The sequence below is a fragment of the Heterodontus francisci genome, chromosome 30 (genome assembly GCF_036365525.1).
Source record: "Heterodontus francisci isolate sHetFra1 chromosome 30, sHetFra1.hap1, whole genome shotgun sequence".
NCBI lineage: Eukaryota > Metazoa > Chordata > Chondrichthyes > Heterodontiformes > Heterodontidae > Heterodontus > Heterodontus francisci.
Genome location: NC_090400.1, coordinates 17,064,501 through 17,082,120, shown reverse-complemented (window position 1 = coordinate 17,082,120; position 17,620 = coordinate 17,064,501). Strand labels below are relative to the sequence as shown.

The 17,620-nt window shown below is 43.1% G+C and overlaps 2 protein-coding genes across 21 annotated transcripts in view; one reads left to right on the top strand and one right to left on the bottom strand.

Annotated features, from left to right (window-relative positions):
* The window catches only part of gtf2ird1 (GTF2I repeat domain containing 1), a 193,908-nt gene that overhangs the window by 15,518 nt on the left and 160,770 nt on the right, over positions 1-17,620 (top strand). The gene's annotated exons all lie outside the window — the stretch shown is intronic.
* Positions 1-17,620, bottom strand: part of LOC137346603 (uncharacterized) — a 98,135-nt gene that overhangs the window by 34,520 nt on the left and 45,995 nt on the right. Inside the window, exon 4 of one of the 11 annotated variants that reach the window (XR_010968734.1) lies at positions 10,184-11,305. The exons of the other annotated variants lie outside the window; for them this stretch is intronic. The gene's annotated coding sequence lies outside the window, so the exon portion shown is untranslated. Of the gene's footprint in view, positions 1-10,183; positions 11,306-17,620 lie in introns of those variants that run through there. 11 annotated transcript variants of the gene reach the window in all.

Below are 17,620 nucleotides of genomic sequence, written 5' to 3'. Positions count from 1 at the left end.
TTTTTGCAATGCACTTTGTGTTTATATTTTAGTTCTACAGGAAAAAGATTTCTGCCTGGGCATGTATATTGCAGCTCCTCCATCAGCTGATTCATTCTATTCAGATTGGTCTCATTGATCCTCAGTGGCAAATTTTGCAGTTGAGTACATTAATGTGTAAGAAGGCATTATACGGGTGGGTCTGAATGTAATGGTTTTACTGAATTGTGTAGGCCAATTGAATAACTTTCTCCCCCCCAATTCATTTTGTCTCTGACATCTATACTGTATTTATACATTTGTTTTAAATCATTTTGGTCAATTATTGTGGTTTTTGATTGTTAAAGTTGATTATTATGGTCATTTTCTATTTCAAGCACTCAGTGTAGGATTCAAGTTTTGTCAGGTAATGGAAACCACTGGACTTGTAATCCAGAGGCCTGGACTAAAGATCTAGAGACAGAAGTTCAAATCCTACCACAGCAGCTGGGGAATTGAAGTTCAGCTAATTAAATAAATCTGGAATTTAAAAAAACTAGCATCATGAAAATACTTATTAGTCCTAAAAACTCATTTGGTTCCTTTAGGAAAGAAAATCTGTTGTCCTGCTCCAGTCTGGCCTATGTGTGCAACTCCAGACTCTCAGCAATGTTGTTGACTCTTAACCTCCCTTTGAAATGACCGAGCAAGCCACTCTCAGTTCTACTAAACAACTATGACAAAGAATAATAAAGCTAAATGGACCACCCGGCATTGACCTAGGAACTAGTTGTGACGAAGACACACCTAACCCAGTCGACACAACAAAGTCCTCCTCACGAACAGAATAATAGAATAGTTACAGCACAGAAGGAGGCCATTTGACCCATCGTGTCTGTGCCAGCTCTGTGCAAGAGCAACTCACCTAGTCCCACTCCCGCCTTTTCCCCCATAGCCCTGCAAATCTTTTCTCTTCAGATAATTATTCAATTCCCTTTTGAAAGCCACGATTGGATTTGCCTCTGTTGGGCACTCAGGCAGTCCATTCAAGATCCTAACCACTCGCAGCATTAAAAATGTTTTTTCATATTTCGCCTCTAATTCTTTCGCCAATTGCTTTAAATCGGTGACCTCCAGCTCTTGACCCTTCCACCAATGATCCTATTTACTCTTTCCAGACCCCGCCATCAAAGTTCTTATTCCATGAAGCATTGTGCCAAATTGGGAGAGCTGTCCCACAGATTAGTTATACAGTTAGGAGGGTGTGGCCCTGGGAATCCACAATATTGACTCCAGACCCCATAAAGTCTCATGGTATCAGGTTAAACATGGTCAAGGAACCCTCCGGCTGATTACCACCTACTACCCTCCCTTAGCTGATGAATCGTACTCCTGCATGTTGGACACCACTTGGATGAGGGTAGCAGGGGCACAGAATGTTCTCTGGGTGAAGGACTTCAATTTCCATTGCCAAGAGTGGCTAGGTGGTAGCACCACTACTAACCAAACTGGCCGAGTCCTGAAGGACATAGCTGCCAGCCTGGGCTTGTGGTGAGGGAACCAACGCAAGGGGGGGAAAAAACCTACTTAACCACATCCTCACCTATCTACCTGTCGCAGATGCACCTTTCCATGGTAGTATTCGTCGGAGTGACCACCACACAGTCCTTTTGCAGACAAAGTCTTGCCTTGACATTGAGGACACTGTCCATTGTTTTGAGTGACACTACCATCATAATAAATGGGATAGACTCAGAACAGATCTATTAGCTCAAAATTGGGCATCCATAAGGCGCTGTGGGCCATCACCAGCCGTATAACTGTATACAACCGCAATCTGCAACCTCATGGCTTGGCATATCCCTTGCTCTACCATTACCATCAAGCCAGGAGACCAACCCTGGTTCAACGAGAAGTATAAAAGAGCATGCCAAGATCAGGACAAATCAAATCTGGCCAATTACTGCCCATCAGTCTACTCTCATTCATCTGCTAAGTGATGGAAGAGGTCTTTGACACTGATATTAAACGGCATTTACTCAGCAATAACCTGCTCACTGATGTTCAGTTTGGGTTCCAGCATGGTCACTCGGCTCCAGACCACATTATAGCCTTGGTCCAAATATGGACAAAAGAGCTGAATTCAAGAGGTTGGTGAGAGTGACTGCCCCTAACATCAAGGCAGTATTTGACCGAGTATGGCATCAGGAAATATTAATATAATTGAAATCAATGTCAACCGGTGGGGCTGAACATTCTCCACTGGTTGGAGTCATAGCTAGCACAAAGGAAGATGGTTGAGGTTGTTGGAGGCCAATCATCTTAGCCCCAAATATAACTGCAGAAATTCCTCGGGGCACTGTCCTAGGCCCAATCATCTTCAGCTGTATCATCAATGTCCTCCCCTCCGTTATAAGGCCAGAAGTGGAGATGTTCGCCGATGATTGCACAGTGTTCAGTTCCATTTGCAACTTCAGATACTGAAGCAGTCTGTGGCCGCATGCAGTAAGACCTGGGCTACGTCCAGGCTTGGGCTGATAAGTGGCAAGTAACAGTTGTGCCACACAATGCCCATCTTCAACATCACTCCTTGATGTTCAATGGCATTTCCATCACCTGAATGCAACACTATCAACATCCTGGGGCGTCAACATTGAGCAGAAACATAATTGCCGGAAAGGTTCTATGGTTACAAAAGCAGGTCGAGGCTGCGAATTCTGCAGCTGTTATGACCGAGGTGGGACGAACTGCACTGTCTTTTCTAGTTCCACTTCTCTACAGATCACAACATATATTTAAATGTTTACCCAGTTGCTGATATGGCCAATCTTAGACTCTACTCTCTATCTCGGGATAAAATACACCAACCAGGTTTCTTTAATAAACAACAAAATTATCAGTTTATTATAAAACCTACGTCTGGGTATACAGTGACAGGTCACTGGGATCCTTCTCTGCAGCAATTTGTTCAGGAAGCATCGAGGATTTATCCGGCAGATTTTTCCAGCGTCTCAGGAGAAATGCAGCAACAGGGGTTTCAGGCAGGCCTTTCAGGATGAATGTCGAATCAATTTCTCTATTTCTTACACTCGCTTCCTAGAGATTTCCAAAGTGATGGAAAAGTTGGCAGGCTTTCCAAAGTGATGGAAAAGCTGGCAGGCTTTCCAAAGAGATGGAAAAGGCTAAGCTATGGTGACTGCTCTCCTGGCTGGTTTTTAAAACTCTAACTGACTGCCCAACAATATCTCAAGAATCAAGCCTCCTGACCATTATAAATCTTGACCTGTCACTTCTCCGTAAACAACTCCCCCCAAGTCAAAAAGCCCCTGCTGGGTAATTATCTGAAGACAGGTGACTTCCAGTAAGGGTTGTTTACAATTCAAGTCCAAAAGACCTTACGATGGCCACCTTTTTAAAAAAAAAATCGCAAAGTCTAGCATCTATGGAATCCTTTTTTCAGTTTTAAAACACAAGTCCTCAAAATTCAACAAAAAATAGAAGTTCTTTCATAACAAGGTGAGTAACTTGCCTCCTGACTCCCCAAAACCTGTCCACCAGCTACAAGGCACAAGTCAGGAGTGTAATGGAATACTTTCCACTTGCCTGGATGAGTGAAGCTCCAACAACACTCAAGAAGCTCAACACCAAGACAAAGCAGTCCGCTTGATTGGCACATCATCCACCACTTCAAACATTCAGCTTCTCCACCACCGGCGCACAATGGCAGCAATGTATACCATCTATGCTACAAAATGCACTGCAGCAACTTGCCAAGGCTCCTTTGACAGCACCTTCCAAACCCATGACCTCTACCACCTAGGAGAACAAGGGCAGAAGACACACAGGAACGCCACCACCTGATACCTTCACACCATCCTGACTTGGAACTATATCTCCATTCCTTTTTTGTTGTTGGAACTCCTGTTATGAAAGAACTTCCATTTTAAAATATTTTTTGAGGACTCATGTTTAAAAATTGTGGAAATTGATTCATTTGAAAGACTGAAGAGATTCCATAGATGCTGGACTTTGTCATTTTTTTTTTAGAAAAAGGTCACTGGAAGGACTTAAAAACAAACCCTTACTGGAAGTCACATGTCTTAAGCTAATAAACAGCAGGAGCCTTAATGACTGAGAGTTGTTTACAGAGAAGTGACATGTCAAGATTTATGGTGGTTGAGTTGGTTTCATTTTTTGGGTATTGTTTTGACTCAGTGGGGGTAAGCCTGCTAAGAGAGAAGCCACCATCTCGTCCTTTTTCCACCTCTTTGAGAAACCCTCAGAATCCGGTATGATAGCTGAAACTCCTGATGCAGTAATTCTCCTGGAAAGCCTGCCAGACTAATCCTCAATGTTGCTCGAAAAGAAATGCTCCAGAAAGATCCCAGTGGCAGCCATCTACGTGTATTTGGACACCAAAATAAAGGACCAGCTGGGAACATACCATATCTCATCCGTTTCCTTCAAGAATTAACAAGTAATTGGCCAAAGTTGTTTTTAGTAAAGAGACCTCTACAGAGAAAACTTCTTTATTTTTTCTTTAACCTGTGTGTACGCGTGTGTGTTGGGTTAATTTAGAAGGGAACTTACATATTTCAACCTGTGTGTTAATAAGCTTTACATCTTTAGAATTGCTGAAAATACAGACATGTTATCAAAGCTTTTTGTCTTGCACTCATCAGGACAATCCGCAAGAATAACCAATGTAAGGGAAGACAGCAACTTATACTGCATGAGAAGACAGTGCTGATTGGTTGACAAGTGAACTCGTAGAGGCATTGCCATGGAGACTGCACCAGTTTACGGTGACTGACAGTCATTTGCCAAGTTTGAAATTTAAACCAGGCAACTTGACTCTGACTGGTCAAGGCATTGCCCTGAGGAAAGAACCAGCGAATGGCTGTCACTTATTTTGTTCAGCTGAAACAGATGCAGTGTTTGTACATATTCTTTCTGTCTGCAAAGAACAGGGCCCTGTGTATTAATATATGTAGCTTCCAATATGCGCAAATGTGCCACACTGCAGACCCTACTGATGATTCTTAGCATACTGTGGATTGTTTAGCATATGTTGTCCAATCGCGGAATCACGTCTAATGTTGGACACTGTCCATGCAGTTTCATTTGTTGTTTTCCCTTACATTGGTTATGCTTGTGGTTGGTCCTGATGGGCGCAAGATGAAAGGCTTCGACCACAATTTTCAGCAATACTCCAGTTCTGTACTACTAAACGACTTTACATCTTTATTGAATAAGACTTGTTTTATAATAAATTACTAATTTTGTTTATTAAAGAAAGCTGGTTGGTGGATTTTATTCTGAAACTAAAATAGATAAAGTATATAATTGACTGTATTGGTGACTGGGTAAAATATTTAAATATATGTTGACCCTTGGAGAAGTGGAACTAGAGAAAGACCATGTACTCCCGCCTCGGTCATAACGCTCCCTCTTTAACGGCACTGTTGGGAGAACCTTCCCCACAAGGACTGCAGCGGTCGAAGAAGGTGCCTCACCAATACCTTCTCAAGGACAATTGGATGACTATTGAATGCTGGCCTTGCTCACATCCTGTGAATGAATTTTAAAAAAACAGCAGAGGAAGCCTCCCTAGGCCAGAATTTATTCACAATGGTTGAAGTCCTGCTTCTTGGGCCGAAAGCTGAAGATGACCCTGTTTTGGCCAGCGGTGGGACCCAGAGAGGCATATTCCCAGTGGTGGCCAATTGAATGGCCTTCAGCGGGGCTGCCATTCCAGTTACTGATGGTCGGTCCACCCTCAAGCTGCCAGCCCAATCAGAGGGCAGGTAATCCAGCAGCCTCAGCAGTGTCACTGCTAGAGGTGGCCATTGCTGAGGCTGCAGCTGCAAGGAGAGGGCACCTCAATGGCTGTTGCACCCTTGAAAAGGGGCAAGTGGGGTTGGGAGATGATGGGGGCAGGCAGGCAAGTCCCGGCGATCAGGTTGGGTGATGGGGGTGGGGTGGGGGTGCGGTGGAGGTTGTGAGGCACAGGCGGTGCCGCTGTGGTGGAGAGGGCTATTGCCGCTGGCTGGCCCCACTGTGGACTATGGAGTGCTCAAAAGAGGGTCGTCTCCCAGTAGATTGCCAATCTGCCACCTTTCCCACTGATGGTAAAATGGTAATATGGCTAGCCGACGTTGGGCAACATTCTCCACCCCACATTATTTTGCTCGTCTCTCCGCCTCCCAGTCCCTTCCTAATGGCCTGGTAAAATTCTGGCCCTACACTGTACCCCAACGATGTGCCTCAGGCCTAACTTCAGAAGAGAAGTAAACGAGTGCAGCGTGTTTATTCAGTTCTGTATAATAACCATCCACTGGCCTGCCTTAGTGCTAAGCATCCAAAGTAGTAACTCTGAATCCAGCACATGAACCATCTCTTGTAGAATTTACACATCTGATATTGTAAGAATTGGCTCCCCAGGTGGTGCCTTAAAAGTGAGTTTTAAAAAAAAAGAAAACCCTCATTAGTAACTGCACCACACAGAGTGGAACTGACTTGTACAGACCAGGAATATCTGAGGTAGCTAATCTCAGGTGTGAAGCAGTTGGCTGTCGCAATTACATGAGCTCTCTTGTGTGAGGGAGGGAAAAGTTCCTTCTCTTATTCAGATCCCGGCGACTTGTTCTGGAAATTGTATACACGGACACTAGGTGTGAACAGGATTGGAGTCGGTACTGATTTGCCCCCACCTCAATAATGTGGCACCCATTCTCAATGCGTCACTTGGATGAGGTACAGAGGGTGACTGATGCCTCTAAACCTCTACCAAAGCATGAACCCAGACTTTCAGGAGGGTTACTTGAAGCACTGCCTAAATTCTAAGCGCATAATTACTTTGCAGAATGTGATATTTAGGTTGCTGTTGAGGGAGTAGGAGAATAGAGGGAGATCTACCAATCCAATCTCTTCAATAACTAGAGGGATACTGTGATATTTCACCTTCTAAAAGAAACTTTCCATTTCCGATCTCCCCTTACATCTGGGAGGGGATGTTTCCTTGTTTCCCTGACCCACATTGGCACACTGTCCCCAATGTATTGAATTTAAATTCCTCGTTGCCTTCTAATCCCTCCAGGGTCTCGCCACACCCTGACCTTCTACAACCTTGTATCCCTTAAGTCCTCCTAACTCGGGTCTTTTATGCATCGTACTTCCTTTAATCCCAGCATCAGTGGCAGAGTCTACACTTACCTCAACCCCGTACTCATGGAATTCCCTCTTTGTATCTCCACTTCCCTCACCACCTTTCAAAGACCTCCTTTTGGATGGGATGTTAACCTCCAGCCCCATCAGGTGGACGTAAAAGATCCCATGGCACTATTTCAAAGAAGAGCAGAGGAGTTCTGCTGGTGCCTTGGCTAATAATTTTTCCTCAATCAAAATCACTTGTTTTTTTTAAAAAAAAGACTATCTGCTCATTATCACATCGCTGTTTGTGGGAGCTTGCTGTGCACCAATTGTCTACCGCGTTTCCTACGTTAAAACAGTGACTACATTCAAAGGTACATCATCGGCTGTAAAGCACTTTGGGACATTCTGAGGACGAACAAGGTGCTATAGAAATGCAAGTCTTTTTTCTTTGAAAACCCATAACTTTGACAAAAATGGCTTCATGTTAGTTTTATTTCCTTGCCAGCCCCACACAATGAAGTGACTTCAGACATTTTTGATGTTAAAGGTGTTGTATAAATGCAAGTTGCTAATGTTCATCAGCAGCTCCAGGGGATTTTTGCTGATCATTATTCTTTCCCACTCTGGATGGTGGTTAAGTGTCAGAACTGAGGGAATTGTACTGCAGTGGACTTGAAAGGTGATGTAATGTCACTGCACTAGATGTCACTGCACTAGATGTCACTGCACTCTGCTGTTTTATATTGGGTAAATTGGTTCACCAGATAATCCTTTTAACGGAGTAGATGTGCCTCTGACTTCGTGAGCCTTTTGCTGAGGACTGTAGCAGTATATTTTCCTTTTTAAAAAAAAAAATCATTTTGTAGTGATCCTTTTTTGCAGAGGTTGATGTGGAGCCTTTGACTCATCTATTCTTGATAGCAGATGGTCTGGAGTTCCATCGATCCCAAACTGTTTGGGAGCCAGCTTGCTCTGAGTTGTTAGCTCTGGTTTGCTACATTCACAGGCTGCGTACAAACCCACAGTGGAAAGTTCCTCATCCTTGGACATGTATGGATCTTGGTGGAAATTGAACATTTTGTACAACAGAGGAAGTCATAGAATCATTTACAACATAGAATGAGGTCCACCTGGAGCAATCCAGTCAGTCCCATTCCCCCGCTCGAACCCTGTAGCCCTGCAAGTTTATTTCCCTCAAGTGCACATCCAATTTCCTTTTGAAATCATTCATTGTCTCCGTTTCCACCACCTTGTGGGCAGCAAATTATGGTCATTGCCAATCACTGCATTAAAAAAAAGTTCTTCCTCATATTTCCCCTGCATCTCTTGCCCAAAACCTTCAATCTGCGTCCCCTAGTCCTTGTGCCATCAAGTAATGGGAACAGTTTTTCCTTGTCTAACTTATCGAAGCCTGGCATTATCTTGTACACCTCTATCACATCTCCCCTCAATCTCCTTTGCTCCCAAGAGAACAACTCCAGCTTTTCCAACATAACCTTGTAACTAAAATCTCCCATCCCTGGAACCATTCTAGTAAATCTCCTCTGCACCCTCTCGAGGACCCTCACATCCTTTCTGAAATGTGGTGACCAGAACTGGATGCAATATTCCGATTGGGGCTTTACCAGAGTTTTATAAATGTTCAGCATAACTTCCCTGCTTTTGTACTCTATGCCTCTATTTATAAAGCCCAAGGTCCCGTAAGCTTTACTAATTTAGAATACTGAGATTCAGACTACTAGGCTAGATGGGATTGAGGTTCACAAGGAGGAGGTGTTAGCAATTTTGGAAAGTGTGAAAATAGATAAGTCCCCTGGGCCAGATGGGATTTATCCTAGAATTCTCTGGGAAGCTAGGGAGGAGATTGCAGAGCCTTTGTCCTTGATCTTTATGTCATCATTGTCGACAGGAATAGTGCCGGAAGACTGGAGGATAGCAAATGTTGTCCCCTTGTTCAAGAAGGGGAGTAGAGACAGCCCTGGTAATTATAGACCTGTGAGCCTTACTTCGGTTGTGGGTAAAATGTTGGAAAAGGTTATAAGAGACAGGATTTATAATCATCTTGAAAAGAATAAGTTCATTAGCGATAGTCAGCACGGTTTTGTGAAGGGTAGGTCGTGCCTCACAAACCTTATTGAGTTTTTCGAGAAGGTGACCAAACAGGTGGATGAGGGTAAAGCAGTGGATGTGGTGTATATGGATTTCAGTAAGGCGTTTGATAAGGTTCCCCACGGTAGGCTATTGCAGAAAATACGGAAGTATGGGGTTGAAGGTGATTTAGAGCTTTGAATCAGAAATTGGCTAGCTGAAAGAAGACAGAGGGTGGTGGTTGATGGCAAATGTTCATCCTGGAGTTTAGTTACTAGTGGTGTACCGCAAGGATCTGTTTTGGGGCCACTGCTGTTTGTCATTTTTATAAATGACCTGGAAGAGGGTGTAGAAGGGTGGGTTAGTAAATTTGCGGATGACACGAAGGTCGGTGGAGTTGTGGATAGTGCCGAAGGATGTTGTAGGGTACAGAGGGACATAGATAGGCTGCAGAGCTGGGCTGAGAGATGACAAATGGAGTTTAATGCGGAAAAGTGTGAGGTGATTCACTTTGGAAGGAGTAACAGGAATGCAGAGTACTGGGCTAATGGGAAGATTTTTGGTAGTGTAGATGAACAGAGAGATCTTGGTGTCCAGGTACATAAATCCCTGAAAGTTGCTACCCAGGTTAATAGGGCTGTTAAGAAGGCATATGGTGTGTTAGCTTTTATTAGTAGGGGGATCGAGTTTCGGAGCCACGAGGTCATGCTGCAGCTGTACAAAACTCTGGTGAGACTGCACCTGGAGTATTGCGTGCAGTTCTGGTCACCGCATTATAGGAAGGATGTGGAAGCTTTGGAAAGGGTGCAGAGGAGATTTACTAGGATGTTGCCTGGTATGGAGGGAAGGTCTTACGAGGAAAGGCTGAGGGACTTGAGGTTGTTTTCGTTGGAGAGAAGGAGGAGGAGAGGTGACTTAATAGAGACATATAAGATAATCAGTGGGTTAGATAGGGTGGATAGTGAGAGTCTTTTTCCTCGGATGGTGATGGCAAACACGAGGGGACATAGCTTTAAGTTGAGGGTGATAGATATAGGACAGATGTTAGAGGTAGTTTCTTTACTCAGAGAGTAGTAGGGGCGTGGAACGCCCTGCCTGCAACAGTAGTAGACTCGCCAACTTTAAGGGCATTTAAGTGGTCATTGGATAGATATATGGATGAAAATGGAATAGTGTAGGTCAGATGGTTTCACAGGTCGGCGCAACATCGAGGACCGAAGGGCCTGTACTGCGCTGTAATGTTCTAATAACCACTCTCAATATGTCCTGCCACCTTCAAAAATCGATGCACATGCACCCCCAGGTCCCTCTGTTCCTGCACACTCTTTAGAACTGTGCCATTAAGTATATATTGCCTGACCTTATCCCTTCTGCCAAAATGCATCACCTCACACTTGTCTGTATTAAATCCTATCTGCCACTTGTCTGCCTGTTCTGCTAGCCTATCTATGTCCTGTTGCAGGCAATTCATATCATCCTCACTGTTTGCCACATCTCCAAGTTTGGTAGTATCGGCAAATTTTGAAATTCTACTTTGTATTCCAAGATCCAAATCATTTATATATAGCAAAAAGGCACTGGTCCTAACAATGACCCTTGGGGAACTCCACTGTCTACCATCCTCCAGTCTGAAAAACAACCATTTACAACTCGCTGCTTTCTGTTATTAAGCAAACTTTTTTTTAACCCAATTAGACACTGACTCTCCTATTCCATGAGCCTCAGTTTTGTAAACCAGCCTTTTATGTTACCTTATCAAATGCCTTCTTAAAATCCATATCGACAACATCCACTGCATTTCCTTCATCCTTCTGTTACTTTATTAAAAAATGGAATTGGATTCGTCAGGCATGATCTGCCTTTTACAAATCTCTGCTGGCTATCCATAATTAACTCAAACCTCTCCAAGTGTCTGTTGATCTTTTCCCTGGTTACTGTTTCCGAACCCTTACCTGTCACTGATAAAATAACTGGCCTGTAGTTGTTAGGACTGTCCTTACACCCTTCCCTAAACAAGCATGTCACAATAGAACAAAGGAAGTAGTCATCATCTGCCACATTGAGAGCCCATTCTCATCAGTGGCCTTTGCAGGATTCGCTGTCACTGTAAAAAAAAAAACAAACAAGTGCCTGCTTAGGGAGGACATCTTAGTAACTGCAGTTCTCCACATATTATTAATCTTTAAAATGCTGGGTGCTTATAGGTGTTTTTCAAATTCTTCATTAAATCCTCTCCAAGGTGATCAGTTGTGAAGAGGACATGAGGTTGCAGACTGATAATAGGTTGAGCGAGTGGCCAAAAATCTGGCAGTTGGAGTATAATGTGGGAAAATATGGCAGGAAGAATTAAAAAAGCAGAGTATTTCTTAAAAGGGGAATGGAATGACTGCAGAATTCCAGGATCTAGGTATTCTAATACATGAGTCACAAAAAGTTAGTATAGCAAGTAATAAAGAAGGCTAATGGAATGCTATCCTTTATTACAAGAGGAATTGAAAATAAAAGTAAGGATGTTATGCTTCAGTTGTATCAGGGTTTTGGTGAGATCACATCTCGAATGCTGTGTGCCGTTTTGGTCTCCATTTATTTATTTATTTAGAGATACAGCACTGAAACAGACCCTTCAGCCCACCGAGTCTGTGCTGACCATCAACCACCCATTTATACTAATCCTACATTAATCCCATATTCCTACCACATCCCACCTTCCCTCAATTCCCCTACCACCTACCTATACTAGGGGCAATCTATAATGGCCAGTTTACCGATCAACCTGCAAGTCTTTGGCTGTGGGAGGAAACCGAAGCACCCGGTGGAAACCCACGCGGTCACAGGGAGAATTTGCAAACTCCGCACAGGCAGTACCCAGAATCGAACCTGGGTTGCTGGAGCTGTGAGGCTGCGGTGCTAACCACTGCGCCACTGTGCCGTGAAGGATGTGAATGCATTGGAGGCGGTTCAGAGGAGGTTTACTGGATTGATACCTGGAATGAGTGGGTTGTTTTATGAGGAAAGGTTGGACAGACTGGGCTTTTTTTCTCTGGAGTTTAGAAGAGCGAAGGGAGACTTGATTGAAGTATATAAGATCCTGAACAGTTTTGACAAGGTGGATGTGGAAAGGATGTTTCCTCTTGTGGGTGAGTCCAGAACTAGGGGGCACTATTTTAAAATTAGGGGTCACCCTTTTAGGACAGATGAAGAGAAATTTTTTCTCTGAGGGTTGTGCGACTTTGGAATTCTCTGCCTCTGAAGGTGGTGGAGGTGGGTTCATTGACTATTTTTAAGGTGGAGGTAGATAGATTCTTGTTAGGCAAGGGAATCAAAGGTTATTGGGGGTAGATGGGAGTGTGAAATTTGAGACAGAAACAGATCAGCCATGATCTTATTGAATGGTGGAGCAGGCTCGAGGGGCCGAATAGCCTACTTCTAATTTGTATGGTCGTATGATCCTCCTTGCCCTGTTACATCAGACAAGCAGTGATAATAGTTGATTTGAGTGGTTACACAGAGCAAAGGCCTGGTAGAGAGTGAGGGGCGTACTGAGTGGAGATTGGGCAGAAAGGAGGAAGCTGCTGAATGGAACCCAAGTAACTTTCCATGGGAGATTGATGGGTGGAGTGGAGTAGCGTGCATTGAGTGTCCTGGACATTAGCCTATGTGGAAGCTGAATTGCCCTTGATTCGAGAAGGTGGTTTCAATATGGCGGGTCAGCCATTGACCCCCTCAGCCATTTTAAAGTGTGGGAGAGACCAAATAAAAGGGAGTGGAACTGAGCACCTCTGGGACATATCTGATTGAGTTGTACAGTGTCACTGGAAGCTTGAAGGTGAACACTTGTGTCTGGTGATACTGTAGGGGTTGTATTGCGTTCTACCTCGTCCCTGCTTGATCGCTGTAATTTTGTTATGAAGGATTGTTTGCTTAGTTGCTGAGAAATCACCTTAAATATGCATTGGGTGCTAGTTGGGTTTATTTTGAAGAAATACACTGGGAGGAGGTCATCCAATGGCTTCAGTCTCAAGATTATTAAATGAAAGTTACAAGTGCAATTTTCTTTTTTAGAAACTCACCCAATGGTGGTTTGACCTTTCACCTTCACTGTATTTCCGATGTTAGTTACGGAAACTTAATGAGCAACTAATTAGTGACTTTTAACCTATAACTTTGCTTCTTGAAGAGGCCCTGCCAGCTTCACACTTTTGCTTTTTGAAGTGGGTGTCTGTTGTGTATCCCCCTATTCTTAAGGGGTCTTTTTTCCCCCTTTTCTTAATAAAAGCAGAAGACTATTCTGGGTCCCCCGCTTTTAAGGAGAGTAAGGTTTGTGGACAAGAAATGTGTGCCCCACATGTTTTTAATATATGGATTATGGAACTTTCAGGGCAGTCATTGACTGAGGGTATTTTTATAAACCTGTTAAAAATGGAAAATAATAGATAATGAGAATAATAAACGCTCATATATCATTGAAAACAGGACTTAAGTTGCCTGCAGTGCAATGAAGAGAGTGCGTTTCATGGATGGATTATGTATGTGGTGATTTTACAATTTTTGGCCCATTTGTTTGTAAAGAGGGCTTCTGTCAGGAGTTTTTTTTAAGGAGAGTGCTCTCATTTAAATATGACTTTTCAATTTTGGTGGTTAAAGGGTCAATTTTTATTGAAGGTTCTTTTGGCCTCTTATTGAGACTCTGGTACTCGTTCGTACTCCTTCCCTATATTCTCGGGACTTGGAAAGATTCATGAAGCACTCCCAGAGACTCCGTCACTGAGCCATTTTTTGCACAGAGTACAATGACCTTGGCTGACTGAGGCTGGGATTACAACAGCTATTTGGCTGGGCCTGCAGAGCCCGTGCTACCCAAAGCTGTCAGCAGTCAATAAAGGCTGTGCATGGCCAGCAGTTACAAGCCTGATGTGAGCGCAAATTCTGTTGCCCCTAAGGTCATTAGTGCTGGTAAAGGAGCTTTGTTAGCAAAGTAAAGACCACAGTAGCATGGTTCTTATTTCACAACAACAAAATGCAGTTTCATAGCACCTTTACCATCATGAAACATTCTACAGTGCTTCACAAAGGAAGGGGGGTGGGGAGGGGGGGTGGAGAGACACTGATTAGGAAATGAACCGAGATTTTTTATTTTTTTTTATTTAGAGATACAGCACTGAAACAGGCCCTTCAGCCCACCGAGTCTGTGCTGACCATCAACCACCCATTTATACTAATCCTACATTAATCCCATATTCCTGCCACATCCTCACAATTCCCCTACCACCTATCTATACTAGGGGCAATTTACAATGGCCAATTTCCCTATCAACTTGCAAGTCTTTGGCTGTGGGAGGAAACCGGAGCACCCGGTGGAAACCCACGCGGTCACAGGGAGAACTTGCAAACTCCGCACAAGCAGTATCCAGAATCGAACCCGGGTCGCTGGAGCTGTGAGGCTGCGGTGCTAACCACTGCACCGCCCTAACGTAATCTTGGCATCTAAGGTCATTCTACTATTCTGTGTAACCCAAATGACAGTGCTGTTACAAAATGGAAACTAGGAGTTTGTTACACCTGTATTCAATTTGATTCTGATCTATGCTAAATATTAGCTACCTCTTTAGATTTAGATCACTTTAATCACTGATATTAAATATCACAATTGTAGTGTGGTAAATAATGTAGCTGTTTAGCAACACACCTCTGCGACCAATTTAGTCTTTGATGTCGCTGACAAGTTAAAAGTTGAATAGTTAAGCCTTTCTGGTGACAGAATGGAAATAGAATTTTAAAAAAAAATCTTTCAAAAATGTTCTGTATTGTGGACAGTCCATCAGTGAGTTCAATGAAATGGCAAAATTTCCATAAACTTCATCCATCAAACTCACCCTGTTCATTACACTGCAGACAACTTACAAGTCCAGCTTCCAATGATATAAGAGCATTAATTATTTTCTCTCTCACTATCTGTACTTGTTTGCCAATACAATATGTTTATAAAAAAAATAGGTTGATCATATTTAAATCCCTATAATTTTATGTATTAATCTTTTGTAAGATTTGCACTTATGCACCGACCTTATTTCCAGTTGGAAAATTTTGGTCCTGCTTTTCTGTCAACATTTACCATTGTCAATTTCTATGTCAACATTTCCTATTCAATGTTTTCATATGTTAATTGTCACAATGTAGTCATATGCTCTGGCCACTAGGTGGCTCTGCAAAGCAAATTTCTGAAGTAATAAAAACAAAGTGCTGGAAATACTCAGCAGGTCTGGCAGCAGCTGTGGAGAGAGACGCAGAGTTAACGTTTCAGGTCGTTAACTCTGCTTCTCGCTCCACAGCTGCTGCCTGACTTGCTGAGCTTTTTCGGCACTTTCTGTTTTTATTTCAGATTTCCAGCATCCGCAGTATTTTGCTTTTAAATTTCTGAAGTAGTTCTCCGAACTCCATCATGATCTTGTTTATATAAAAAGTTGCATTAGCAAGGTTTATATAAAAATTCACAATAATACGCTCAGTTGATGAGAGTATCTGTTAACTGCTGTCTCTTCTATTAACCTTTGCCTCCTGTGCAATATTCACCAAGTATGCAATTCTTTGTCCTTTTGAAAGGACTTTGCATATTTTATAAGCTCTGACATTGGTCAGTTTTTCCTTGAATTCTGTAAAAACATAAAGAATGGATCTGTGGAGAGTCCTACCTGGATTAAAAGGTGCAATGCAGGCTGAAATGCCTTGAGATGAACTGTTTTCTCCTCATACGAAGGTATTCAGTACTTGTTGACTTTTCATGGCTCCATTTAGCACCACGTTAGTACAGCCCCACCACTGCATCCCCCAGCCCCAACCCTCATTCACCCTGAGTTCTACTGTGATATGTTGTGAGATCACACTCGCATTAACAAATTATCTGTTCGTTATCACCTTTCTATTTCTGGGAACTTGCTGTGTGCAAGTTAGCTCCCACATTTCCTACATTGCAACAGTGACTACACTTCAAAACTCCTTCATTGGTTATAAAGCACTTTGGGACATGGTGAGATTGTGAAATACGCTGTAGAAATGCAAGCTTTCTTTATTTTCCAATGCACACTTTTCAGTTTATGTTCTAATATTTTCTTGACATTTCTTTGTCTGGAATTCTAGTAGACCAAGTATGCTAGGATAATGCAGAACAAAGCGGGGTTCATGTTTATCTTGTCTACTCGGCCTTGAAATGAATGGGATTTGTTTGCAGCCTGTTCTTGTCCTGGGTTTTTCCTTTTTTCATTTTATAGCAAATAATCAATAGGTACAGAAAGGGATTAAAGTTCCAAACATGCTCTATGTCTGATGATATCTATATGCAGAGTTGTGTTTACTGTTTGTTTTGTTGTCGAGATCTACACTCCTTAAGGTTGTCTGCTCATGGTTTTAGGACAAGTTCCAATGGTAGAATTCTCCACTCTCAAATACTGCTTCAGAGACCCAATAGTGTTAGCAAGTTACCCCACAAGAGATGCAGTGACTATAACGATGTGAACTGCACTCTGACTTAGTTTCCAATTTGAGGTGCTTAATTTGTGGATCATTAGTCAGAAGAGGTGCTAGGCTGCAGTGAGGTGAGGCATTGAGTGGGGTGACCAAGCCTATGGTCGATGCTGGATCCATCCTCCTGATACTACACACACAAATGATAGGGAATCATAGTCTTGTACAAAGTAGTTGAATTGGCAGATGAGTGGATGGAAAAGTGGGAGGGTGGGTTGTAGGATTGGGAGATGGGGGAGGATGGTTTAGGGTGGGGGTTGGAGGGTGGTTTGGATGTGGACTGTGATTGCCGAGGCAGCAGCCAAGATATTACAAAAGAGAATTTGACACAGTTTGCACCTGGGCTGATCAGTAGCAGATGCAATTTAAGATCCTACTACTGCCAGGATTTATGAAGCTGGTTATTTTCTGGGGTATGGGACTAAATTGGATAGCTCTTTCAAAGAGCTGGCACATAATTGCCAGGCAGAATGGCTGTCTTCAGTGCTGTAAGAGTCTGTGATTCTATTTTGGTTCTGTGGTGTCGACGCAAAGTAGAATATTGAAGTTATAATGGGTCCATGGCTTCATGTGTGGTATTGAACTTCCCCGGGGGGGTAGAATGAGACCTGGGAGGGAACACCATATCAAAAGAGTGTGAGGCAGAAATAAATAAAGCAAGTAGGATGCTGGTTTATATTGCTAAGCACATTGACTTCAGGTCCCTGGAGACCATTCTAAAGCCCCTACAATGCCCTGGTCAGGCTGCACCCAGAGTACTGGGTACACTTCTAGTCACTGTAACCTAATGGGGCTTTCCTGGCCAAGAGGCAGTGTAGAGGAAAGCAATGTGGCTGAGTCCTGGTCAGAAGGAAGAGTTGTAAGGAACAAATTGATACAGTAGGTGTTTTCAGCTTCAAAT